We start from the raw sequence: 27,435 nt of genomic DNA, 5'->3' as shown, positions 1-27,435 counted from the left end.
AAGGCAGTCATTTGAGAAGCCAAGGCTATTGAAGCCAAGGCTTGGCCAGGCCGATGAAGTCGGCTGCACAGTACTCTCTTTTATCAATGGCGGTTATGATATCGTTTAGGACCTTGAGCGTGGCTGAGGTACATCCATGACCAGCTCGGAAACCAGATTACATAGTGGAGAAGGTACAGTGGGATTCACAATGGTCGGTGATCTGTTTGTTAACTTGGCTTTCAAAGATTTTTAGAAAGGCAGGGCAGGATGGATATAGGTCTATAACAGTTTGGGTCTAGAGTGTCTCCCCCTTTGAAGAGTGGGATGACCGCAGCAGCGTTCCAATCTTTGGGGATTTCAGACGATACGAAACAGAGGTTGAATAGGCTAGTAATAGGGGTTGGAACAATTTCGGCAGATAATTTTAGAAAGAGAGGGTCCAGATTGTCTAGCCCAGCTGATTTATAGGTTAGTATATGGGTCTTTTATCAAATAGGGCTATTTTTTTAATATGACCCCTACCTTGTCACAACATAACTGCTTAGCTCAAACGCATTAAGAAGGAAAGAAACTCAAAGCACTTTATGATGACAGAAGTGAGTGCTACGGGGCGATAGTCATTTAGTTCAGTGTAACGGCTGGTGCTCTCCTCATCCTCGGATGAGGTGAGGAGAGAAGGATCTTCAGACCAAAACGCAGCTTGCGGGAAATAAGCCATCTTTTTATTTATAACAACGATGAAGATGGCAACACGAAAACAAACACATTAACAAACTTACAAAATAAGAAAACGACGTAGAACGAAACCTGAACATAAACTTACATAACTAAACATAAACTCACGTACAGGAAACAGACGACATCGAAACGAAACGAAACAAACAAACGCTACAGTCCCGTGTGGCACGAACATACATACTGACACGGAAGACAATCACCCACAACGAACACTGTGACAACGCCTACCTAAATATGACTCTTAATTAGAGGAACGCCAAACACCTGCCTCTAATTAAGAGCCATACCAGGTAACCCAAAACCAACACAGAAACAGAAAACATAGAATGCCCACCCAACCTCACGTCCTGACCAACTAACACACATAACAACTAACATAAATAGGTCAGGAACGTGACATTACCCCCCCCACAAGGTGCGAACTCCGGACGCACCAGCACAAAGTCTAGGGGAGGGTCTGGGTGGGCATCTAACCACGGTGGTGGCTCAGGCTCCGGGCGCGGTTCCCACCCCACCATAATCCATCCTAGCTTCCTCCCTCCAAGAATGTCCACCCTCTTTTTTCCCCCACAAAATCCTCTTAATAACATACCTAATAAGGACAACACCGGGACAGAGAGATAAATCAAGACAGAGGGATAGATAAGAATATAGAGGTAGATGAAGATAGAGAGGGAGATCAGGATAGAGGGGCAACTCCGGACTGAAAGGCAGCTCCGGACAGAGAGACAGCTCTGGACTGATGGGCAGTTCTGGGTATCTAGCCTTTTCAGGCTGAAGGGCAGCTCATGGCTGACTGACGAATCTCGACGCTCATGGCTGGCTGACGGCTCTCGACGCTCATGGCAGGCTGACGGCTCTCGACGCTCATGGCAGGCTGACGACTCTCGACGCTCATGGCAGGCTGACGGCTCTCGACGCTCATGGCAGGCTGACGGCTCTCGACGCTCATGGCAGGCTGACGGCTCTCGACGCTCATGGAAGGCTGACGGCTCTCGACGCTCATGGCAGGCTGACGGCTCTCGACGCTCATGGCACTCTGACGGCTCTGGCTGCTCATGGCTCTCTGGCGGCTCTGGCAGATCCTGTCTGGTTGGCGGCTCTGGCAGATCCTGTCTGGTTGGCGGCTCTGGCAGATCCTGTCTGGTTGGCGGCTCTGGCAGATCCTGTCTGGTTGGCGGTTCTGGCAGATCCTGTCTGGCTGACGGCTCTAGCGGCTCCTGTCTGGCTGACGGCTCTAGCGGCTCCTGTCTGGCTGACGGCTCTGTAGGCTCATGGCAGACGGGCGGCTTTGCAGGCTCATGGCAGACGGGCGGCTTTGCAGGCTCCTGGCAGACGGATGGCTCAGACGGCGCTGGGGAGACGGATGGCTCAGGTGGCGCTGGGGAGACGGATGGCTCAGGTGGCGCTGGGGAGACGGATGGCTCAGATGGCGCTGGGGAGACGGATGGCTCAGATGGCGCTGGGGAGACGGATGGCTCAGATGGCGCTGGGGAGACGGATGGCTCAGATGGCGCTGGGGAGACGGATGGCTCTGGCCGGATACGGTGCACTGTAGACCTGGTGCGTGGTGCCGGAACTGGAGGCACCGGGCTAAGGATAAGCACCTTCCTACTAGTGCGGGGAGCAGGAACAGGGCACACTGTATTCTCAAAGCCCACTCGATAACTGATGCGTGGTACCGGCACTGGTGACGCCGGGCTGAGGATAAGCACATCAGGATTAGTAGGGGGAGAAGATACAGTTTGTACAGGGCTCTGGAGACGCACTGGTAGCTTAGTGCGTGGGGCCGGAACTGGAGGCACCGGGCTAGATACACGCACTACAGGGAGAGTGCGTGGAGGAGGAACAGGGCTCAGGATACGCACTGGTAGCCTAGTGCGTAGTGTAGACACTGTAGGTACTAGGCTGGGGCGGGGAGGTGGTGCCGGAAATACCGGACCGTGGAGGCGTACTAGCACTCTTGAGCATTGAGCCTGCCCAACCTTACCTGGTTGAATGCTCCCGGTTGCCCGACCAGTGCGGGGAGGTGGAATAACCCGCACCGGCCTATGTAGGTGAACCGGGGAAACCATGCGTAAGGCAGGTGCCATGTATGCCGGCCCGAGGAGACGCACTGGAGACCAGACGCGTTGAGCCGGCCTCGTGACACCTGGCTCAATACCCAATCTAGCCCTCCCAGTGCGGGGAGGTGGAATAACCCGCACTGGGCTATGCACTCGTACAGGAGACACCGTGCGCTCTACTGCGTAACACGGCGCCTGCCCGTACTCCCGCTCTCCACGGTAAGCCTGGGAAGTGGGCGCAGGTCTCCTACCTGCCCTTGGCCCACTACCTCCTAGCCTCCCCCCAAGAAATTTTTGGGAATTACTTACGGGCTTTTCGGGCTTCCGTGCCAGACGCGTTCCCTCATAGCTCCGGTTCCTCTCTCCGGTAGCCTCTGCACTCCCCAGTGCCTCCAGCTGCTCCCATGGCTTTTCGGGCTTCCAGCCACGTCTCCTTGCTGCCTCCTCAAACCACCGCTCCTGGGCTTTAGCTGCCTCCCTCTCTTCCTGAGAACGCCGATTTTCTCCTGCCTTAGCCCAGGGACCTTCTCCATTCATTATCTGCTCCCATGTCCAGAAATCCTTGTTTTTCTCCTGTCCCTTACTCCGTTTATTTTTCCCTTGCCGCTTGGTCTTAGCGTGGTGGGTGATTCTGTAACGGCTGGTGCTCTCCTCATCCTCGGATGAGGTGAGGAGAGAAGGATCTTCAGACCAAAACGCAGCTTGCGGGAAATAAGCCATCTTTTTATTTATAACAACGATGAAGATGGCAACACGAAAACAAACACATTAACAAACTTACAAAATAAGAAAACGACGTAGAACGAAACCTGAACATAAACTTACATAACTAAACATAAACTCACGTACAGGAAACAGACGACATCGAAACGAAACGAAACAAACAAACGCTACAGTCCCGTGTGGCACGAACATACATACTGACACGGAAGACAATCACCCACAACGAACACTGTGACAACGCCTACCTAAATATGACTCTTAATTAGAGGAACGCCAAACACCTGCCTCTAATTAAGAGCCATACCAGGTAACCCAAAACCAACACAGAAACAGAAAACATAGAATGCCCACCCAACCTCACGTCCTGACCAACTAACACACATAACAACTAACATAAATAGGTCAGGAACGTGACATTCAGTTACCTTCACTTTCTTGGGTACAAGAACAATGGTGGACATCTTGAAGCAAATGGGGACAACAGACTGGGATATGGAGAGATTGAATATGTCCGTAAACAACCCAGCCAGCTGGTCTGCACTTGCTCTGAGGACACGCCTTGGGAGGCATGCTTAAATTACTTACGTCGGCCACGGAGAACAACAGCACACAGTCCTCGTAAGCATAGGGGCCCGCGTTGTCGGGTTGATGTTGTTTTCCTTGATGCGGGCAAAGAAGGTGTTTAGCTCGCCCGGGACCGAGGCATCGGTGTCTGAGACGTGGCTGGCTTTCCTTTTATAATTTCTTGAGTCCCTGCCATGTAAGTCTGTGTCTGAGCCGTTGAATTCTGACTCCACTTTGTCCCTAAACTGTCGTTTTGCCTCCTTAATTTCTTTATGGAGGTTATGCTGGTCTGTTTGTACACGTCCATGTTCCCAGTCACCTTGCCATGGTTAAATGTGGTGGTTTGCACTTTTAGTTTTGCGCGAATGCTGCCATCTCTCCACGGTTTTTGGTTTGGATAAGTTCTAATCGTCACAGAGGGCACAAAATCCTCTATGCACTTCCTGATTAACCTCTTCACTGAGTCAGTGTATACGTTGATACTATTTGCAGTGGCGTCCCGGGAACATTTCCCAGTTCGCGTGATCAAAACAATCTTGAAGCATAGATTCCAATTGGTCAGACCAACGTTGAACAGTCCTTACCATGGGAGCTTCCTGTTAAAGTATACCTATAGGTGGGGAGGAGCAGTATGGAGGGGAAGATGGGGGAGGGTCATGTAGCCATCCCGGAAGGAAGAGTAGCAATGATCCAGGGTCTTTGTTGCGCATGTAACACAGGAGATGTGTTGATCGAATTTTTTGTAGTGTTTTCCTCAGATTTCATTTATTCTAGTCCCCAACTACAATAAATGTTTGCCTCAGGCTATGCGGTTTCCAGTTTGCACATAGTCCAGTGTAGTTCCATGACAGCCATCGCGGTGTCAGCTTGAGTGGGAATATACACACCAATAACGATGACCAAAGAACATTTTCTCAGGAGGTAATTTGGTTGGCATTTGATAGTGAGGTGTTCCAGATCGGGAGAACAAAAATAATTGAGTTCCTGTACATTACCACAATCACACCATGAGTTGTTAATCATGAAATAAACCCCTTCGTTTTTCTATTTCCCAAAGAGTTCTTTCTTCCTCTTCGTGCAATGGACGGAGAACCCCACTGACTGAATGGATGGGGACAGAATATCTGGAGAGAGACATGAGTTCGTAAAACAAAGTATGTTACAGTCCCTGATGTCTCTCTGGAAGGCGATTCTCGCCCTGAGCTCGTCTACTTCCTTGCCCTCAACATTGTAATGGAGCCGAGGTGAGAGCCCGCTCGCTCTGTGATGATGTATAAAAACAAGGGCCTTTTTTCCTCCATGCAGTCGCTGAGTGGCAAAAGTAAGGTTTCTGGCACTGTCACAATCATTATAAGGAGTGGACCAAGATGCAGCGTGGTATGTTTCCATCCTCTTTATTTTGAAGAGAAACTCAAAAAAGAAAAAACAATAAATCGCAAAACGAAATGTGAAGCTACAATAGTGCTCACACGCAACTAGACATAGTCAAGATCCCACAAAGCACAAAGGGGAAATGGCTGCCTAAATATGATCCCCAATCAGAGACAACGATAAACAGCTGCCTCTAATTGGGAACCATACCAGGCCAAAATAGATATATAAATCACCTAGATAACCCACCCTAGTCACACCCCGACCTAACCAACATAGAGAATAAAAAGCTCTCTATGGTCAGGGCGTGACAGGCACGTGCTGGCGGCTCCACGCAATGTCACATTTAATGAGTTTATTTCCGATTATGTACAAAATCAGTAATTGCTTGTGAAAGGTGTCTAATTGACTGCCATTCCTCCCTGAAAGAGGCCCATCAAAGGGGCCCATCTGCAGCCATTTCCATCATCCGTTTGGGCCACGGTTCAAAGGAGCTGGACTCAAAGCACACATGCTCACTCCGCTCTGGCCACAATACAGTGGGATATTTTGTTAGCGCTTGAAGTGAATATGAGTGAGTAAATCAATGGTGGGACAGAAGATGAAGCCTCCGACCACGGCGAATGAAATATAAAACTGAAATCAATTAAATCACATCAAGGGAGTTCGCCACATCTGTGCTGGGGTCGTGTTATGTCGGAATGTGGAAAGTTCTCCAAAATAACTAATTTGTTGGTGACACACTGGGAAACATTCAAACCCAAACGTCTAGCATCTGCCATGCATTTATTTTCTCTAAATCGGTCTGCCACCTTTGCATTACTAATCAAGACAGCGCTCTATGTGCAAAGTTCCCAGTGAGGTGATACTCTATCTAAAGAGCCAGCTCATGTGGAGAGACTGCGAAGCGTCTGAACCACCACGACACAGGGACTATTTTTCCTCATGCTCACCGTTCAACTGACTCTCCACATTCTGTTGGGTGGTCATGGAAACACATTTTTTTTCAATACAGGCTTTTAAAAATAGTTTTTATTTTATTGATTTTTTATATCGATTTTTTTTTGCTTTACAACTGGGATGAAAGAGCAGGATGACATCAACTCTGTGTTTAATGGCATAATCTCCTAGCTCATTAAAGTCTAATGTGTAATTGGCAATACAGCTGAATGAATTTGCAAATCTGAAATGACCCACGAGAAGCTTGAATGGAGACTCTCCGTCAGAAGAAAAATAAACGAAAGGTTTTAATAATATTAATTTCCTCCGCAACCTTTTTAAGTCACCCTGTGGTTCTGTGGGACTACAAATAAGGGCTTCAGGCGTTCAAAGTCCTTTTCAAATGCTTTCATATATTCGTCCCATTATGAGTAGCCTTTATAGCAGCTGCAGCTCTGTCTTATCCCTACAAGTTTAACTGTTTAAATTATCGTATGAATTGTTTCTAAAATGTCAAGTACTGCCTTCGGTACGCTGCAGTGTAATGAAACAGTAAACATCGGATGCTGTCTGTCTCTAGAAATGTTAACTGCCGTTATGATAGCTAAAGGACCGAAGTGTCTCACTCTAAATTACATTAATTTCCACAAATTCATTATCATTGTCTAGTTCATACACTATGCAGGGTATCCTCAGTCCAGTTTGAGCCTACAGTACTCATGACTGGTTTCAACAGAATCAACGGGAAATATCTCCAATGGCTGACAAACCAATACATTCTGAGAAATTGCTTAAACTTTACAAGTATAAACACATAGTTTTGATTCAATATCATATTCTAGCCATACAATTCCTTAAGAGGTTGGTTGACTGTCTGCGGTGCTCTATTATTATAATACCCGTGCATGTGTTTGCTTTCAGGACACTGACAAGGTAAGCAATGTTGCGAGTCCTAAATGATCATGCTTCATCTTTCTAATCAATGTGGCCTATTTGTGCCTGTCACCTCTCAGCCATATTGATTTATGGTGTACAACTTCATCAAACAGATGACGGTTCCTTTGTGCCTCAGCAGCAGGGGAGGAGGCATTACAAGGCCTCCCATTCAATCAGCTGGCATAAGGGTGACTCACAGTGCGTCTGAAATGGCACCCTAACTTTTGACCTGTAGAAAGTAGTGCACTATATAGGCATTAGGGTGCCATTTCAGACACACTGTGTGTGACCCTTATGCCAGCTGACTGAATGGGAGGTCATATTGTAATGCCTCCTCCTCTGCTGCTGAGGCACAAAGGAACCATCATCTGTTTGATGAAATTGTATACCATAAATCAATATGGCTGAGACACAGACACAGTCAACAGTACCACAATAGCCTTATCCACACAAGGGCTAGACTGCAGTACAATACAGTGCCATCCAGGCTAGAGGAAACGTCTGTAGGCCCTTCAGCACCATGTAACTGAGCAAATCCTTTTTGTCAGCTGAGCCCCATTAACTCCAACACATGCCTGTGGGATTGTTATGTGGCACTGCACATTTGAACAACTTTCAATAATTCTCTCTCTCCCATTAAAAATGTGACATTGTGCGTTGTCCTAGTGCTGTACAACCCGGCAGCTCCCTCCCTCCTGTTGGGCTTGTCCTCTATGGTGACTCTCTGGTCCAGACCATGCATCACACAGTGACCTAAAGTACCTGGGTCAGCTCATTCCTCTCTCTAGTGTATCTCATCCTTGTCTGTAGTTTCTCGTTGCAGAGAACGCAGCTAGTCTAGACTGCTGTTGTAGGCTGGGAGGGAGGGTTGAGTGACACATGGACCACCTCCATTCATTGGATACGTTATATATTACACGGTGGAAAACCTTCCAATGTAAAAATTGCATCCGTGAATCCTGTCCTATACATTTCATAGTTACGCAATGCTAACCAAAAGTCTCTAAAAGTGTTTTTATTATTCTTCTGAAACATGTGAGTAATCTCATAGAGGAGATGTTTTACCCTGATGTCAAGAAATACAAATATTTGTTCTTCATCTGAACGCTGTGTGATGTCTGAAAGTATGTCTGTCATGGACGACTTAGTCTCTGTGTCATCATCCCCTGACGCAAAAGCATGATAGGAGTTGGCCCTCTGGTAAAGTAGGCAGCCGTCTCGTCTGGGGGCCTAATATCAGGGAGGGAGGGTTGCACTCAGGCGGGTTGAGAGTCAGAGTCAGACCAGGCTGTGAATGGGCTGTTAGGGTGACAAAGTCAAAGTCAAAACAATATTGGACTGGGCCTGAAAAAGGGAGTAGCAAAGCAATCACAGCAGAGTATTGGAACATTTGATTGTCGCTGCAGATTGGACAACCTGAAGGGATGCTGTTCAACAGATGCTATATCTACATACTAAAGCCATTTCTATGGGAGAAACAAAGGGCTTTTCCCAGTGTACTTCAAGCAAAGGAAACCCCCATTGGCCCGAATACAGTCTGAAAAATACTTTAAAGCCGAGAAACAGCTCCCCAAAACATCTCTCTGTCTAGAGACAAAGGAACAGCAGCCTCCCTCAGCCTGTAATGTATTTACAGATCATAAGACTCAATCATTATTATGTACGCTCCCTGTTTCTTTTATTACCCGCCAAATTAAAAGGAGAGAAACTATTAGCTTTTTCAATAAAGTGTGCTTGAATAATCCCACACTTCATTACTTTCTTGTCGATTCACATCCCCCTACCTGCTTCATTGGTATGAATGGATTGAAGGAGCAATTTCGAAGACAATGGGCTTGTTGAGAATGTGATGGATGTCATTGTTATTAATTATCCAGCTCATTACCAGGTGAGAATACATTTTTAATTTTTTTTATCTGGACACCATCAGGGCCGATACAATGAGGTCACAGCAGGTCTCTCCTCCTCTTCCAGTTTACTGCTTTTATTAAATAGCCTGTCATGTCCTCACTCTGCCACTAACCCAGCTAACAATTCTAGGGAGAGAGATATTTTTTGTAATGTTACCCGTAATGTTTGAGGGTCCAGTTTTAGTTTAGTTAGGGGAACATTCTATCTATGTTAGCAAGAACATTGAGAACATTTTTAGCATGTTTTGGGTTTAAAGTTAGGAGGAAATTGCCTTATTGTCAAACAGAACTTATCTACAATGTGGTTACAGTGTTCTCAGAATATACAATATTAATGTTTACGTTTTATGGGACATTGCGAGAACATTCATGTGTCCAGTTTTCTGAGGGTTAGGAGAATTTTCCATCAACGTCCCACCAAACATACACAGGACATGGTTGCCATGTTCTCACAATAAACAGTGCATTCGGAAAGTATTCAGGCTCCTTGACTTTTTCACATTTTGTCATGTTACAGCCTTATTCTAAAATGGATTAAAAAAAAATCTCCCCCTCATCAATCTACACACCATACCACATAATGACAAAGCAAAAACATTTTTACAAAATGTCATGAAATATCATATTTACATGAATTTAAATAATTATGTGGTTAATCATTGTAATGTTGTAAATCATTTAGGTTTTTAAGATGAACCACATTATAATGATTTTCCGATAAAATACGATATTTTATATATATTTATTTATTATTATTTTTTAATTTTTTTAAATTCTCCCACAACCCCCATTTTCATATCAGGCAATTCCTAGTTTGGGAACTGCTGTTATAAAGTGGAGGTGATATGGTCCTTAACTCGTCTCTCAAATCACTTTACACTTTATGAGTGTAATGGCGTCGAAGGGATGGCTGACATTTTATGGACTCTTAACCAGCCGTGCTATTTTGAAAGTTTTTCGCATTGCTTGTAACTTGTTTTGTACATAATGTTGCTGCTAGCGTCTCTTATGACCGAAAAGAGCTTCTGGACATCAGAACAGCGATTACTCACCTTGAACTGGACAAATAATTTTTCTTTAATGAGACGTACAAGAGGGATTTACTCCAGACACCCGATGAGGCCATCATCCTCGTCATTCGCAAGAGAAAAAGATATCGCGGAAGGAGATTGGGGTGATTTGTAAGTATCCGGCAACTAGTGGCTAATCTGCCTTTGCCATCGGTACTATTGATCAACGCACAATCACTGTATAATAGAGTGGACACACTACAAGCACGTATATCCTACTAACGGGACATTAATAACTGTAATATCTTATGTTTCACCGAGCCTTGGCTGAACGACAACATGAATAACATACAGCTGGCGGGTTACACACTGTATCGGCAAGATAGAACAGCAGCCTCTGGTAAGACAAGGGGTGCCAGTCTATGTATATTTGTAAACAACAGCTGGTGCACAATATCTAAGGAAGTCTCAAGGTTTTGATCTTCTGAGGTAGAGTATCTGATGATAAGCTGTAGACCACACTATCTACCAAGAGAGTTGTCATCTATATTCTTTGTAGCTGTCTATTTACCATCAAACTGATGCTGGCACTAGGACTGCACTCACTGAGCTGTATACGGCCATAAGCAAACAGGAAAACGATCATCCAGAGGCGGCGCTCCTAGTAGCCGGGGACTTTAAAGCAGGGAAAATTAAATCAGTTTTACCTAATTTCTACCAACATGTCAAATAAGCAACCAGAGGGGAAAAAACTAGACCACCTTTACTCCACACACAGAGACGCGTACAAAGCTCTCCCTCACCGTCCATTTGGCAAATCTGACCATCATTCTATCCTCCTGATTAATGCTTACAAGCAAAAACTAAAGCAGAATGCACCAGTGACTCGGTCTACAAAAAAGTGGTCAGATGAAGCAGATGATAAGCTACAGGAATGTTTTGCTAGCACAGACTGGAATATGTTCCGGGATTCTTCCGATAGCATTGAGGAGTACACCAATGCACTGTAAGATATTAATGTTCTAGGCACGCTTCATGAGAACGTTGCATTTGATTCCTGCGTCCAGTTTTCTGAGGGTTAGGAGAATATTCCATCAACGTCACATCAAACATACACAGAGCATGATTGCCATGTTCTCAGAACGTAAGATACTAAAGTTCTAGACACTTTTCATGGGAATGTTGCAAGAACATTTCTGTGTATCAGTTGTCAGGGCTGTGTATCAGTTGTCAGTTGTCATCACCCGTTGGTCCCAAATAAATATTCTCCTTAAACATGAATTACACATCACGCATTGTTTCTGTTGCCAAGCCCATCAAGGACTTGATTGCTGAACCACTGATCCATTCACAGCTCCTTTGTCTGTTGGAAAGTTTAGGCTTACTCTCACAGTGATTTTAACATAGTGTTTTCAACTTTTCAATGTACATATTTGACACACATGATTACATTGTGTTCATTGTATCCCTTAGTTAACATGTCCTCATCTGGGATTTGATCTTACAACCTCTTGTCAGTTATGAGTGTTAGTTATGAGTTGTTTCAGATCTATAGAAGTGCCTAGAGAGGAGGGGTTAGGGTTTTTTCTGGACAGGACCAAACTATACCGGGCCAATAAGCACATGCCCTAGAGATAGATATTCCTTATTGGGACAGTGGTTAGGGTGTTCATCATTGGTGCTGTTGGCCTGGGTTTGAGACCCACTAGGGGAGTCACCTTACTCTCACATTCTTAGCAATATATGTTCATGTCATTATTTGGCAACACACCACAACACATTAACCATGTTTCCATACACAGTTTTTATGGGAGTAAAGTCATACCGTATAAAAAAATAAAATGAAAAAAAGTTGTGATGGACAAGAGATTTCGGTACAATTTTCCAAATGCCGACAGATAATTTGTTAGTTAGACATAGTGGGATTTTTCTTGTGAATGTACTTTGAATTCAACCTCAGCTCTATTAACAGTACACTCAAGAAAATCTTTTATTGATCAAAGTAATTCAGGCGCATTATTAAAACAAGTTATTATGCCCCACCAACATCAGACAACTATACAAAAAGCCCTTACGTTTCTGAAATAAGTTAAAAAATCTACAATGAGAGAATACTCAGATGAATTGATACCTGACACGGACATGGTGGTGTAGCAGGAAGAAAGGCGTACTGTGAATCAAGAGGTTTTGCGTTCAAATTCCAGGTGAGGACATGTTGAATAATCATTTTGGTCTAAATGAACATGCACAATGTAAACATGTGTGTCAAATATGTAAGTTGAAAACATTGTATCTTAAAAGTACTGTGTGTGAGTATCCCTAACCTTGCCAGCAGACAAAGAGCTATGAATGGATCAGTGGTTTACCAATCAGGGCCTTGATTGGCTCGGCAACAGTAACAAGACATGATGTAGGACACAAAGATGTTCTTGCAATATTCCCATGAAACGTGTCTAGAACATTAATATCTTATATTATGAGAACATGGCAACCATGTTCTGTGTATGTTTGGTGGGACGATGATAGAATATTCTCCTAACCCACAGAACATGGTAATCACGTTCTGGGTCATTTCTATTTGACATTAAGGGAATGGTCTCTTGGAAAAATTCCTTCTACATCACGGGAACATTCCTATGAAAATGTTAGTTAATGATCTAATGAGACTCCTAAGGGAACGTTCTCTAAAGTTGTGGGAACTTTTGTTGTTAGCTGGGAAGACACTCCTCTTTAGCTAGGGCTCCCCACAGTTGATTTCTAACTTAGTTTGCCCATTGCCTGATGTGGCACCACCACCAACCCACCCCTCTGACTGCCCCCCTGTAACACTATTACCTTGGTAATCCCTGGATCAGGGCTGAAAGTGAAAGAAAACAAAACAAGTCCCTTTATGATGAGAGTCCTTTTAGTGCAGAATTAGCAGATGATTGCGGCTTTAATAATCTACTTATTTATAAAGTCCTCAGCGCAGTGATTAAGCCTGGGCTCAAATTGACTTTCCCATTAGTGGAGCGAGGCAGGGGCTAGGGCTGGGGAGGAAGACTGGGGCTGAGGCTGGGGCTGGAGCTGGGGAGGGACGCTGGGGCTGAGGCTGGAGTTGGAGCTGGGGAGGGAAGCTGGGGCTGAGTATGGAGCTGGGGCAAGGGCCAGAGCTCGGGCGGGAGGGTACTGCTGGGGCTGGTGATGGGGCTGGTGATGGGGCTGGGGGTTATCGGTGTCCTCCTGCTAGGAGTGAGGGCTGAATGCAGTTGCAGCAGTGCAGGGAGGCCTATCTCCATATGGCCCTGCTGGAGCTTCGCAGCCATAGCAAGCAGGGCCAGAGTCCTAGCAGGGGGATACATGGAGGATTCTATGCCTTCCTGACGGTCATGCTACAGCACATACAGTAGGAGGGGGAGGTTCATGTAACAGTGATGGGAATCCTCCTTTCATGGGAGATTCTGTGGTTTATCAGTTTGTTTCTTGTTTCCCTCCCTCTCCTCTGGCAGAAACACACAGTGACCAAATGGTGAGGATCAAAGAGGAATCCTGAAATCCATGAGATACACGAGCCACCTCTGAGTCGGTGGAGGGTTCATTAAATCCTCCTCATTGTCCCCCTCCCACCACCACAGAGTGGGTTCCAGTGACAGTGCCTTCGTTATCCCGTGGCCTCACCTCTGCACCCCCAGCTCAGGGCCAGCAACCCATTTATCTGTGCATGGCAACGTCCTACATGCAGCGAATGGTAATGTGGGAATCTGTCGATAAGCTCATAGTCACAGCCGGCCAGAGTGAGGGGCCAGCCCAGAGACTGGTGCCCTTTTGAAGAACCCCAAGTAGGCAAAGTGACACAAAACTAATGAAGAGATTGAGACTGTGGAGAAACTTCTGCAGGCCACCACGAAGATAAAGAGGCAATCAATATGCACACACTATTATCGTATTGAGCTTAAATTGATGCAAATCTAAGATTGAATCAGGAAAGCAGACGCTTCCACGCAAGACATTGTTTGTGGGCTACTGAATAATACAGGACGACCACAGTCACTAAACCCACACAGAGACACAGGAAAGGTTTAATATATTGACAGCCCAGGACAACAAGATAATTAATTGAATGAGCACTTTTCTCAGCCACAATTATGTGGAACCTGATGACAGGGTGAAATGGCATGTACATATCTTCCCAGAAGACTGAGCATTGCTCTTATCATTATCTCAAGCTAGCCCAACTGAATAATTACTCAATGCCATCAGCCATATGAAATCCTAGTAGCCTCCAATGATCCCTTGCTGAATATTTCAGATTGATCCGGGTGTGTATTGATGGGTTTGGTGGGGTAAATATCTCTACTCTGGGTCTCACCAGCTGTGAGACGAGCACTTCACACTAATTAACTATTAAAAAGGAAGAGATGACAAATGAAAATGTGAATTAAAGTTTAAACAAAAACTGTAGAGATGGGATGTTAGCTCTCTTCACAATGGCTGAAAAAAACTACAACGATCTACAAAAGTGTACCGGATATGCTAAAACAGCTAGCTTTCCCAGCCTTATAGCCAACACTAACAGCTGATAAGGAAATGATGACAATGAAATGATGAGAATGGTCATGAGGCCGGGTTATGCAAAAGCACTGTGACAACTACTGACGTAAAAAGGGTTTCATAACTGAATTGGAATGATTGCATAACATGCTTTAGGGGATGGGCTGTATTTGTTTACAGAGTAATGTATAGACACACAGGTGATCAGGCGGAACAGAGGTTAAGATTCATAAACCACTGACTCTTCAGACTCACACACAACCTCCATTTTGGGCCATTGTTTATGCAGTTTCAAGCCAAATCCTGGCCATGATATCGACGGAAGACAAACTGTTTGTACTGACACAACTTAGCACACATTCAGAGATGGAGAGATAGAGAGCTGTTATTTCAACCAAAGTTTCTATACTGTAGTTGATATAAGAATACATTAAATCAGATTTTTGGTCATCTGATGGGCCAGCATTATTAATATATTTTCATAAGCGGTCAGTTGAGGGTGACAATGGTTGAAACGGATAGTTCACCCAAATTACAATTATATTTTGGTGTCCTTACTTTAAAAAAAAAAATATTTGTCATTTTTTACCCCCTTTTTTGTGATGTCCAATTGGTAGTTACGATCTTGTCTCATCGCTGCAACTCCCCAACGGTCTTGGGAGAGGCAAAGGTCAAGAGTCATGCGTCCTCCGAAACATGACCTGCCAAGCCACGCTGCTTCATAACACACTGTTTTCTTAACCAAGAAGCCACAACGTCCAACTGGCAACCAAGGAAATCCTCCCGGGCCAAACCCTCCCCTAACCCGGACGATGCTAATATCGGTCCCATGACTTGAATGGGATTTGTGCCACAAATGCTAAAATGTTAGCATGTGGAAACAGTGCTAGGGAAACTAAACCAAAGCATGGATTGCTGTCATACCTTGTCCATAGACTGCTTAAAGGCTAATGAAACCAACGTGTCATTTTGTTTTTGGTTGAACTATCCCTTTAAGAACATAAGCTGAAAGTATTGACGGAGCTCTGATTATGATAAAGGTTACTTCAGGACTTCTTGAAAAAAACTTTGCCAAGGCCAACTGGGAACATTTTAGTTTCTCTATTTCTTCCGGAGCAATATTTTCTTTCTGAGCAAACTAGCCAGACCCAACACTATTATTCAGTAGTATCCAAATGTACTGGATTCCTTGTATTCATAGGAATACAATTGTTGTTACATAATTCAACGTACATCCCATACAATAGACCTAACACAGATACTGGTACTGGACGGCGATAACCCAGTCACAGGCATTAAGGAAGAAGCATATTAACTTGTTGATTTCCAGTATAATGTCAGGTGTGGAGGACTGGTGGTGGAGTAAGAATGTGCTGACTCATGGGCGATCCCGCCTGCCCTGCTCCACTCCTCCGCCTGCCCGGCCTGGCTTGTGGGGAGAAGGTTGCATGCCCCCTGATAAATCACACTGTCATTGCACATCAGTGTATATCAATCTGTGCTCCAACGCTCCCCCATTTAGAGAATTGCTGAAGTGTTACTGCAGTGACATTGGGGATGACACTGCAGCATAATGGGACTATTTTCCCCTCATTCTCTCGCTCCACTCTGTACCCCACCAATACCTTGCCCAAATCCAACACAATGCCACAGAAGAAAAGTTAACCTGCTGTTTCTCTCCGGCAGCCAAAATAGGAAATACTGAGACATTGTCTCCTGAGCCCTCTGGGATGGGACCTACCTTGTTATTGCCAACATGGGCTCCCAGGATATTGTTTGTGTGCATGGGGGGTAAATCCCTGCATTACCAGAACATTCTGTTAACTTTAAATGTTGTCGTATTGCGCTGTCATGGTGTATTTTGTGGGAAATATGGAGTTACTGTATGACGGCTAATGTGCAGGCTGTTCATTATGCAGTATACTGTACATTCTGAGTGTTTGATTCAGTGAGTTGAGTGATATGCTGCCCCGCAAGTTATAGGGAAAATCAAAGATGGCTTCTTGCCTCTACACAAGAAATGATCTCAAAACGTTGTGATCTTCTAGTGGAACCGGACCAAACTGAAATGGTGACCCCCTTGGCTTGGGTATGGAAACTCCGTCTGTTTGGGCACTCAGCTATGCTGTCGGTAATGAGCGATCAGGCAGGCCATTGAAGGAGTGTAATGGGACGTACAGATGGATGTAAATGTCCACATTACAGCTAGTAAGTCTCTTAGAGCAGCACCACAGAACATTACTCTAACGGCAGCAGGCTCTGCACTAGCCTTCCATCACTGTGACAAATGAGCACAACACAGTGGCTGGATACCTTCCTACTCCCGACAGCCAACAAGATCCTCTCTAGGACTTTAGAGTGTACCAATATAGCCCTGTTTCTATGGACTGGCTTTAAATTGACATTTAGATGAAATATAGTCTTTATTATTATTGTTACATGCTTCAAAGCAAGTGGAAGTTAACTACAGATAATAACGTAGCTAAATTAGATCCATAGAGTAGTACAACACTTACGACTTAGCTGTGATATAAAAATGTACTTTGATAGAGCATGTCTTTTTTCTATTCAATGCAGTACCTCTTGGCAATAGTAACAGAGCAGCTATGATTTTGGGGTTATTGTGCTCTGCAGAGAAAGATAACATTGTCTTCTTCTCTCAGAATGTGGAGGAGAAGTAAGGGGGTGTGGAATCAAGCTGTCAGAGCGAGCTGTCTGTGTCTGTCTGTACAGCAGGCAGGGAGGCAGGCAGGGAGACATGGGGCTGTGGTCTGTTACACTATGAGGCTCTAGGATTGGAAGAGAAAAGAGAGTCAGCCCTCATGGTGCCTGTTTGGGGAAAATGTGGTTATAATCAAGCGTGGCAGTCAAAGGTAACAACAAGGTCAGTGAATTGTGAAAATAAATAGGAAATTAATCAATATAAGTAAATATCACAGGACCGTTCTGACCGTTCTGACTCAAATCAACTGCAACACCAAAGGGTCTATTAATGTAAAAGATGCAATTTCACAGACATGTTGAAAATGTCCAATACCAAACCCCCAAATATATTTTGTCACCCAATATACAGCAAAATATTGATCACGTGGACTGGGACATGTTCCGGGTAGGTAGCCTCAGAGAATAATATCAACGTATACGCTGATTCGGTGAGTGAGTTTATAAGGAAGTGTATAGGAGATGTTGTACCTATTGTGACTATTAAAACCTACCCTAACCAGAAACCGTGGATAGATGGCGGCATTTGCGCGAAACTGAAAGCGCCAAGCACCGCATTTACCATGGAAAGGTGACTGGGAATATGGCTGAATACAAACAGCGCAGTTATTTCCTCCGCAAGGCAATCAAACAAGTGAAATATCAGTATAGAGACAAAGTGGAGTCGCAATTCAACGGCTCAGACACGAGACATACTCTATGTGATAGTCTACAGACAATCACGGACTACAAAAGGAAAACCAGCCACGTCACGGACGCCGACGTCCGTGACGAACTAAACACTTCTTTGCCCGCTTTGAAGATAATACAGTGCCACTGACGCGGCCCGCTACCAAGGACTGTGGGCTCTCCTTCTCCGTGGCTGACATGAGTAAGACATTTAAACGCGTTAACCCTTACAAGGCTGCCGGCCCATACGGCACCCCTAGCCGCATGCGCGAACCAGCTGGCTGGTGTATTTATGGACATATTCAATCTCTCCCTATCCCAGTCTGCTGTCCCCACATGCTCCAAGATGGCCACCAGTGTTTCTGTACCCAAGTATGCAAAGGTAACTGAACTAAATGACTATCGCCCCATAGCACTCACTTCTGTCATCATGAAGTGCTTCGAGAGACTAGTCAATGATCACATCTCTTCCACCTTACCTGTCACCCTAGACCCACTTCAATTTGCTTACCGCCCCAATAGGTCCACAGAAGATGCAATCGCCATCACACTGCACACTGCCCTATCCCATCTGGACAAGAGGAATACCTATGTAAGAATGTTGTTCACTGACTATAGCTCAGCATTCAACACCATAGTACCCTCCAAGCTCATCATTAAGCTCGAGGCCCTGGGTCTCAACCCCCCTCTGTGCAATTGGGTCCTAGATTTCCTGACAGGCCGCCTCCAGATGGTGAAGGTAGGAAACAACATCTCCACTTCGCTGAACCTCAACACTGGGGCCTCACAAGGGTGCGTGCTCAGCCCCCTCCTGTACTCCCTGTTCACCCATGACTGCGTGGTCATGCAAGCCTCCAACTCAATCTTCACAACAGTAGTAGGCTTGATTACCAACAATGACGAGACAGCGTACAGGGAGGAGGTGAGGGCACTCGAAGTGTGGTGTCAGAAAAACAACCTCTCACTCAACATCAACAAAACAAAGGAGATGATCGTGGACTTCAGGAAACAGAAGAGGTAGCACCCCCCTATCCACATCGACGGGACAGTAGTGGAGAAGGTGGAAAGTTTTAAGTTCCTCTGCGTTCACATCACGGAAAAACTGAAAATTTGGCTGAAGAAGGCTGAAGAAAGTTGGCTTGTCACCTTAAACCCTCACAAACTTTTACAGATGCACAATTGAGAGCATCCTGTCTGGCTGTATCACCGCCTGCTACGGCAACTGCACCGCCCACAACCGCAACGCATCACCAGGGGGAAAACTACCTGCCCTCCAGGACACCTACAGCACCCAATATTCCAGGAAGGCCAAACATATCATCAAGGACAACAACCAGCCGAGCCACTGCCTGTTCACCCCGCTACCATCCAGAACGCGAGGTCAGTACAGGTGCATTAAATCTGGGACTGAGAGACTAAAAAACAGCTTCTATCTCAAGGCCATCAGACTGTTAAACAGCCATCACTAACACAGCAAGGCTGCTGCCTACATACAGACTTGAAATCATTGGCCACTTTAACAAATGGATCACTAGTCACTTTAATAATGGCACTTTAATGATGTTTACATATCTTGCATTACTCATCTCATACTGTATGTATAAACTGTATTTTAAACCATCTATTGCATCTTGCCTATGCCACTCTGTCATTTCTCATCCATATATTTATATATTCTTATTACATTCCTCTACTTAGATTTGTGTGTATAAGATAGCTGTTGTGGAATTCTTAGATTACATGTTAGATATTGCTGCACTGTCGGAACTAGAAGCACAAGCATTTCGCTACACTCGCAATAACATCTGCTAACCATGTGTATGTGACCAATACAATTTGATTTGAAAACCAGACAGAATTTGAAAGGAAACTGTCTTTTCAATTATACAAATCTAACACAGGTCCTGCCAGACCCCGCTTGTCAAAAACAAAAGATGATAAAGTTCATGGAAGTGAAGATGCCATAATGATATTCAGGGCATCAAGCTCATCCAAAGCTCCTAAATTATAACGAGAGCAGCGCTGAGGATGACAGAGCTCTAATTCACTACCTTGTCATGCTAAATAATATAGACGTAAAATCAATACCAATATGCTGTTTAAAAGCTTGAAGTCAACCTCCAGGTCGCTGGCAACACCAGACACACAATACTGTGAGGCTACAATTAGGCTGCATTGATTAACCAATTATCCCTCAGTGGACCACTATGAATGGTAATGATCTATTAATACTGATTTCATTATTCAACTATTAGTCAATAATATTAAAGAGCCCCCCTTTTGAATAATGCTGTATTCATTCGAATTGTCACCAGATCTGGAGTGACTGGGCCTTTCTTTCTGCTTATCTTGACACGCTGTGAATTCGAATGAAACGAAAAAGAAACAAGGAAAGAGAAAGAGAAGAAGAAAGAGAAGCAGGACGGGGTCCAAGGCTGATGCTGCACTGTGTCAAACTATAGACTCCCTCAGTGACTCAGTTTATTCAGGGTTAAAAAACAAGATGACGGCCTCTGGATTTAAACACGGCAGTAGTTACCTAATTCTACTTTGGATAGGGTGCACTCTCGGATTGCAACAACCACATTAGCGTCACACACTCTCATCTATTATCTCTTCCGATTTGCATATTTGCAGTGAGACATCAAAGTGCGTGTAATACAGCTCTTATGACTGAATTGATATGGGCAGGCAGATTTGCATATCTGCTCTGTTTCTCTCCTAAGATGATCTTTTGAGAGTAAAAGTGGAAAAAACCCAAAACTATTCTCAGGAGGAAATGTCTCTAGGTGACATAATGCAATTAGCTTGACCAGGGACTGAGAGTGTTTCCTGTCGATGGACAAATGAGCCTATTCATGCTTCTAATTTTCCAACTCACTGAGTGAATCAAATTGAAGAGTCCCCACTGTGCTGCTTCCATCGGTAATCACTGGGTATCAACTCACCTTCAAATAATACATCTCTCCTGACCCGGATAGAGATCTCTGATAACTTTCTATACCAGGTTTATTAGAGCTGTTAACACAGACAATGAGAGCTCACTTCAACTTCCTTTGTCGCCTCACCTGACACCTATTCATATGAGACATCCATTAGAGCGGGCGTTTAAGAGGTGCCTCCAGAGTAAAAGTCCTCCAATGGTACTGTTCAGAATGTTAATGGGTAAACTTGAGATAATATAAGGTATTGGGATTCAACTAAAGTAAGTAGGCCTATAGTGTTAATATTACTCAATATGGCACTGTGTAACAGCCTAAGTCTAATTTAGTCAAATCTCATGTTTGCAATAGTTTCTGAACTCTTTCAGTCAAATCCGCGAAAGGTGTAATATAAAATGCACTCACAAAGGCAGTTGCTTGGGGACAAGGTTTAGGGACATGCCCTCAGTACAGAGGTATGTCCCTCCCCAGTGTGTGTGTGTGTGCGGGCGTGCGTGCGTGCGAGAAAGGAGAGAAAAGGTAACCCCCTCTGGCAAGAGAGAGTGACAGGCAATCGATTCCTCTCGACGCCAGCCCTGTCACGCCTCATCTGGGGAAGACGCCCGGCCGTTGTGTGTGTCCTGACAAGGTGTGGACTTATTTAACATCAAACCCAAGTATTCCAGAGCTTTTGACTCCACCGAAACAAATGTGTTTATCGTCCGGTGGCGTCACTTGGCATATGAAGACAAACAGGACACGCTGGTGTCTCGGGACAGGCCATACATCCTGCTCTTTCCCTTTAGCTTATTATCAAACACTCTTCTCCTCTCCTCTCTCCTCCCCTGTCCTCCTCTCCATGACTGCAGTCTCGCCCTCCTCTCTCCTCCTCAGCAGGAACAACGGGTAGCTGCACCACTTTAGGAACCGTGACCACACGCATTTAGATATGGGACCACTTCAATCTGCTTTAGCAGTAGGCTTCACTCCTAATTGAATGTATCTGCTTCACTTGCTTGTAATGTGATCTATCCAAGGTTTATGACCACATTGTTTTGGGCAGTATGTGTCTCGTTATTCAATCTTAATGCATTTTCAGTGTCGAAACAAGTCAAATCCATTTTGGGTATCATTTGATATGCATATGCTGGTTTACAGATATGTGACACAGCTCAGATTCCCTGAGTAAAGGAGGGAGGATAATCACAGGTATTTACTGTACTACAGACATACTTCACAAACATTTAAATGTTTCAACGTTTACAGCCATTTATAAACATGTATAGTATATAAATATAGCAATCACAAAGATACAATAGATTTCAAAACTGCAATATACTTTAAATACAGTTAATTGAAAGTATTTCAAATGGTTTAGTGCATATATTTTATAAACGGCATATATGCCCTACATCTTCTCGGCTGTTTTCAGTGGTATCTGTATAGGTACCATTGACAATAATTTCCCTCACCACAGAACTATACAATATACACCACAGAAATATACAGATAGTTTAGAATCATGCACGTCTTATTTTTGTTCTGTACGCTTCTTAATATTTGATAGACTGACCTTTCCTTGAGGAAATTCGAGCACCATTTGTAAAAAATCATACTCTCTCTTACGCACATAGATTTCTGTTGCCAGAAAACCACTTAATATTACTTTTTTGGGGAGGCAATTCTATCTGCTGGATTGAACTGCTCCTTACTCTAACATGTTTCCTAAATTAATGGGCTCATATTTTCCCCAAAAAACCCAAAGAATACTTTTCTTGTTCTCCATTTCACTTCTCCTCAGAAAAGAAAAAAGTTGTCACGCTGATCTGGGGAAAGAGCAGGACAAAGCCCATGTGAACACAGACAATTTCATGATGAATTATGAGGTAATAAAATAAATAGGTCATGGGGTTTCCACATGGGTAAAAAGGTAGCCAAGAGGCTAGAGTCTAAAGGCAGAACTCGCAGGCCTAGCTGAGGAGGGAGAGAGGAAGAGAGGATTCAGGATTCATGCACGGCCCATCATCTCTCCCATTGTTGACTTAACCAGCTGCGGAAGGTGTTACAATATTTGAATGTGTTTCGGAGACGCATGACCGTGGTAACTCACCTCTCGCAGTAACTGTTAAATTTAGCCTGAACGCAATGTTCTTTCAAAAGAGGAATTTTACTTTGAAATGCATTTTGAAATATTTATGACCAGGGTGCTGACTATGGAGAGGGAGAAGAGGCTTTTATTGGTCATTCTGGTTTTTGGACACAAATCTGAACCTTTGCCAAGGTTTAGCCTCCCCTATACTCTGCGTGAGTTCAGTACTGTATTGCAACTATACCGCAGGCCATTCAGTAGCAGATTGGCCCTACAGGCTCCTTCCAAGGCCTGATCGTTGGCTCTGTTGTTGCCTCTTACCATGTCACATGAGGATAGTGAAATACATTTTATTCATTTAGCAGACACTCTTATCCAGCAATAAGGGTTAAGTGCATTTCTCAAGGGCACATTGACAAATCTTTCACTTATTCAGCTCGGGATTCAAACCAGCGACCTTTCGGCTACTGGCCCAATGCTCTTAACTGCTTAGCTACCTGCCGCTCGTTGAATACTGAAATAAACAAAGGTGTCATACAATGCTACAGTAATACAAGACATATGGACACAAACATGGCAGCTTAAAACAGTTTCTGACCCCATTAATATTCCTCCTCGAAGAAAGTAGGCAAGCCCCCTGCCCCCTGGAAGCCTGAGTGTCCTGATTGACCTCTCTGTGTGCTTAAAGCTAACTAACCCAGGCCTTGTCTAACCCTGGCTTGGCTCACCACCCAACCAGCAGCACACTAACATGGCATCTGATCCTACGGGTCAGCCCCCCCGGCAGGCTGTAAACCATGTGGAATCCAGCTCCAACATTACACCACTCACTGGAACTAGCCCGCCTAGCGCTTAGCTTAGCAGAAGGCATGTGAGTAAGTGAACAAACAATGGCTCAGTTAACCGACAAGACAAGCATATTCTTCACATATCAGTGAAGCAGATGTCTTTCATTTTAGCAGATTATATTAGCCTGCCGCTACTGCCTCTGTACTTCATTTGTAATGCTAGCTCATTGAATACTGTTGTTTAGTGAAGCATAGTACTGTGTCTGTTTTGGTCCCTGAGTTGCATGTAAAATAATGTGTGTGTGTCTGTCTGTCTCTCTCTGTCTCTCTCTCTCTCTGTCTCTCTCTCTCTCTGTGTGTGTGTGTGTGTGTGTGTGTGTGTGTGTGTGTGTGTGTGTGTGTGTGTGTGTGTGTGTGTGTGTGTGTGTGTGTGTGTGTGTGTGTGTGTGTGTGTGTGTGTGTGTGTGTGTGTGTGTGTGTGTGTGTGCATCTGTTGAGAGTTAGAATAATACAATACACAAGGTGCAATTTCGAAAATTGCATCAGTAGTTTTCGTCTTGTTATGCCACTCACAGACAGTCACTCAATTAGCCCATGTCAGCAAAAGAAAAATAGATTGGTCAATTTGTCTAGTTAATCTAGCCAGCTATCTAAACTTGTAGTAATCATGGCCGAATTACCGACCGGGCATGCACGGCACGTGCCCAGGGGCCCTGACCTCCAGGTTGCCTCCATTGATTTTGTAGGTCACTCTCGTTCAGATATAAACCTCTTGAATGATATGGCAAAATGTTGATTTACGCCTAAATAGACATACCCAAAACAAATCATTTTTCATGAGATGGCCATAAACAATAACTGGTAAATCTGCATAGTTTCAGAAAGGTCTGGAACTCACCTTTCTGGTAAAAAATAGTTATAAATTGCTGAGGTATACTCACTGCTGAGGACACAAAAAAGCTGCTCACTGTTGAGGACACAAAAAGGGGTCCCTCAGGGTTCAATAATTGGCCCACTATTGTTCTCACTTTATATAAACAACATTGGTGATGATGTCAGATATTGTAAATTCCATTTATATGCAGATGACACAGTTATGTACTCTATTGCTCCAACAGCGGACCAAGCTTTAATGCAGTTGAAGTCTGATTTTAGGATACTACAGGGGTCTCTTTTACAGCTTAAACTTGTTTTAAACGCTAAGAAAACAAATGTCATGTTTTTTTCTAGGTCTAAACTCCCAGTTAGAAACACGTTTGTAATCACTAGCTTGGATGGTACTCAAATCAATAAGGTCTCTGCATATAAATACTTAGGGGTATGGTTAGATGATAGGCTTTCTTTTAAAAAACATGTTACTGAATTGGGAAAAAAGCTCAAATTCAAGATAGGATTCCTTTACAGAAACAGGGCTTGTCTGTCCTCTGTAAATAGGAAAAAAATTGTGCAGGCTACTTTTATGTCCGTTTTAGATTATGGTGATATTATCTATATGCATGCATCGGCAAACACATTAAAACCACTGGATGCTATTTACCATTGTGCACTCAGGTTTATCACGGGTGATAGTTACAGAACTCATCACTGTATCCTATATCAACATGTGGGTTGGGTCTCTCTATCTGTGAGGCGAGAGCAACATGCTCTCTTGTTTATTTATAAAGCACTTCTTTTAAAACTACCTCCATATATATCATCATTAATTTCCACAAGATGTACTAATTTTAAAACCAGATCACAGATGTGGATTACATTAGAGACTCCTGCGGTCTCCACAGAGTTGGGTAGGACTGCCTTCAGTTCCTTTGCACCTTATTTATGGAACAAACTGCAGATCCAACTTAAGTTAGACACTCTGGTGTCCCTTGCCCATTTTAAAATGTTTATGGAGGATCAATATGATGTTGTCTGTGATTGTTTCTGTTGAATTGTGTATGTTTTGAAATGTTCTTGTCTGTATGTCTAAAACTGTACATGTCAACATGTTTACACAGGGCACAGCCGTAAAAGAGATCTAGGTCTCAGTCTGTTTTCCCTGTTAAAATAAAGATTAAAAAAAAAACAAAAAAAAAAACAAGCTCAAGTCATAATACAAATATTATGAAAATATAAAAAATCATATGATTCAACAAAAGTGGGTCAATATAGTTTTAATGATAAATTACTTATTTTAAGATTTCAACTTTCTTATAACTGTAAAATAAATATGATCCTACTTAGTGACGGTACAATATTGGCATCATTTCCTTTAAACGACAGAGACTTTTCTGCCAAACGTTCTCTGAGCTGCGCTGAGACACTATTAAAATGTGTGCAGACTCGTTACGACTTCAGCTTTAAAGACAAAGTGATTTCGTCCGTCTGTGACCAAAAGAAGGTGGTGCTGTTAAAAATTCTATGAAATGATTTGATATGTTTCCCTGATGAGAGCTATAAATCCACCTGAGAACATTACAGCGACATGAAACTACTATTGTTGCATCCACAAGACTCTCCTGTTCCATATGCGCTTCTGCAAGCACAGCTGTGAGTTTCACAGGCACAGGAAATCGCACAGCTGCGGATTGCAATAGCATACAGTATATGAATCAGGACAAGTAGCGGTTTTAGGGAGTGTTGTGCAATTGATTTTGTGCCGTTCACAGTCGGAAAACTGGCCAGAACCGCTCCAAGTCCCCTATATAAGAGACTTAAATATGGGAAAATGTGTAGAAAAGCAGCAATTTAGGTTTACAACTGCAAAAACAAAAAAAGGTCCAATAAAGCAAATGTATTTATTTACCTTTTGTTAATAAAATACTTTATCTGCTAAGAGAGCCCTCTGTATGTATTCAATTATAGTTTTTAATCCCAGTGTCGAGTTAATTGTTGTTAGTTGCTTTTCCTTCAGTCTGTAGTCCAACTCATCCCAAACCATATCAATTGGGTTTAGGTCACATGATTGTGGAGGCTAGGTCATCAGATATTTTCTTTTTTAACCTTTTATTTAACTAGGCAAGTTAGTAAAGAACAAATTATTATTTACAATGATGGCCATCCAGGGAACAGCCTTTTTCAGGGGCAGAACAACAGATTTCTACCTTGTCAGCTCAGGGATTTGATCCAGCAACCTTTTGGTTACAGGCCCAAAGCTCTAACCACTAGGCTACCTGCCGCTAATTGTGTAGCTAATAGGCTATGTGTTTGTAGATCGACTGAGGTGAATGAAGTTACAGTAATCAATGTGATAATGGCTTGAGTAATTTTTTCTTGTTTTTGCTGTTCTTCAAATAGCATTTCAGAGGTTTTTACGGCCCTGTGTGTATGTGTGTTGCAGTTTGCATGGTGGATAGCACTGTCTTTCACTCTGTATTGTCTGGTTAAGGCTCCTATCTGTTTCAGTTTCATTGCTGTATGTATGTTGTGGACTCGTGGTTGTGTGTAGTTTCTGTGTGTTTCTGTTCTGTTTGTAGTGTGGCTACAGTCAGAGTCAGTGCTG

General features: G+C 43.8%; 1 protein-coding gene across 2 annotated transcripts in view; it reads right to left on the bottom strand.

The window, feature by feature from the left end:
• LOC129857858 (X-linked interleukin-1 receptor accessory protein-like 2) overlaps nucleotides 1–27,435 on the bottom strand; it is a 319,391-nt gene that overhangs the window by 91,426 nt on the left and 200,530 nt on the right. The gene's annotated exons all lie outside the window — the stretch shown is intronic.

This window comes from Salvelinus fontinalis, chromosome 6, assembly GCF_029448725.1.
Source record: "Salvelinus fontinalis isolate EN_2023a chromosome 6, ASM2944872v1, whole genome shotgun sequence".
Classification (NCBI taxonomy): Eukaryota; Metazoa; Chordata; class Actinopteri; order Salmoniformes; family Salmonidae; genus Salvelinus; species Salvelinus fontinalis.
This window is presented reverse-complemented; position numbering and strand designations above follow the sequence as displayed.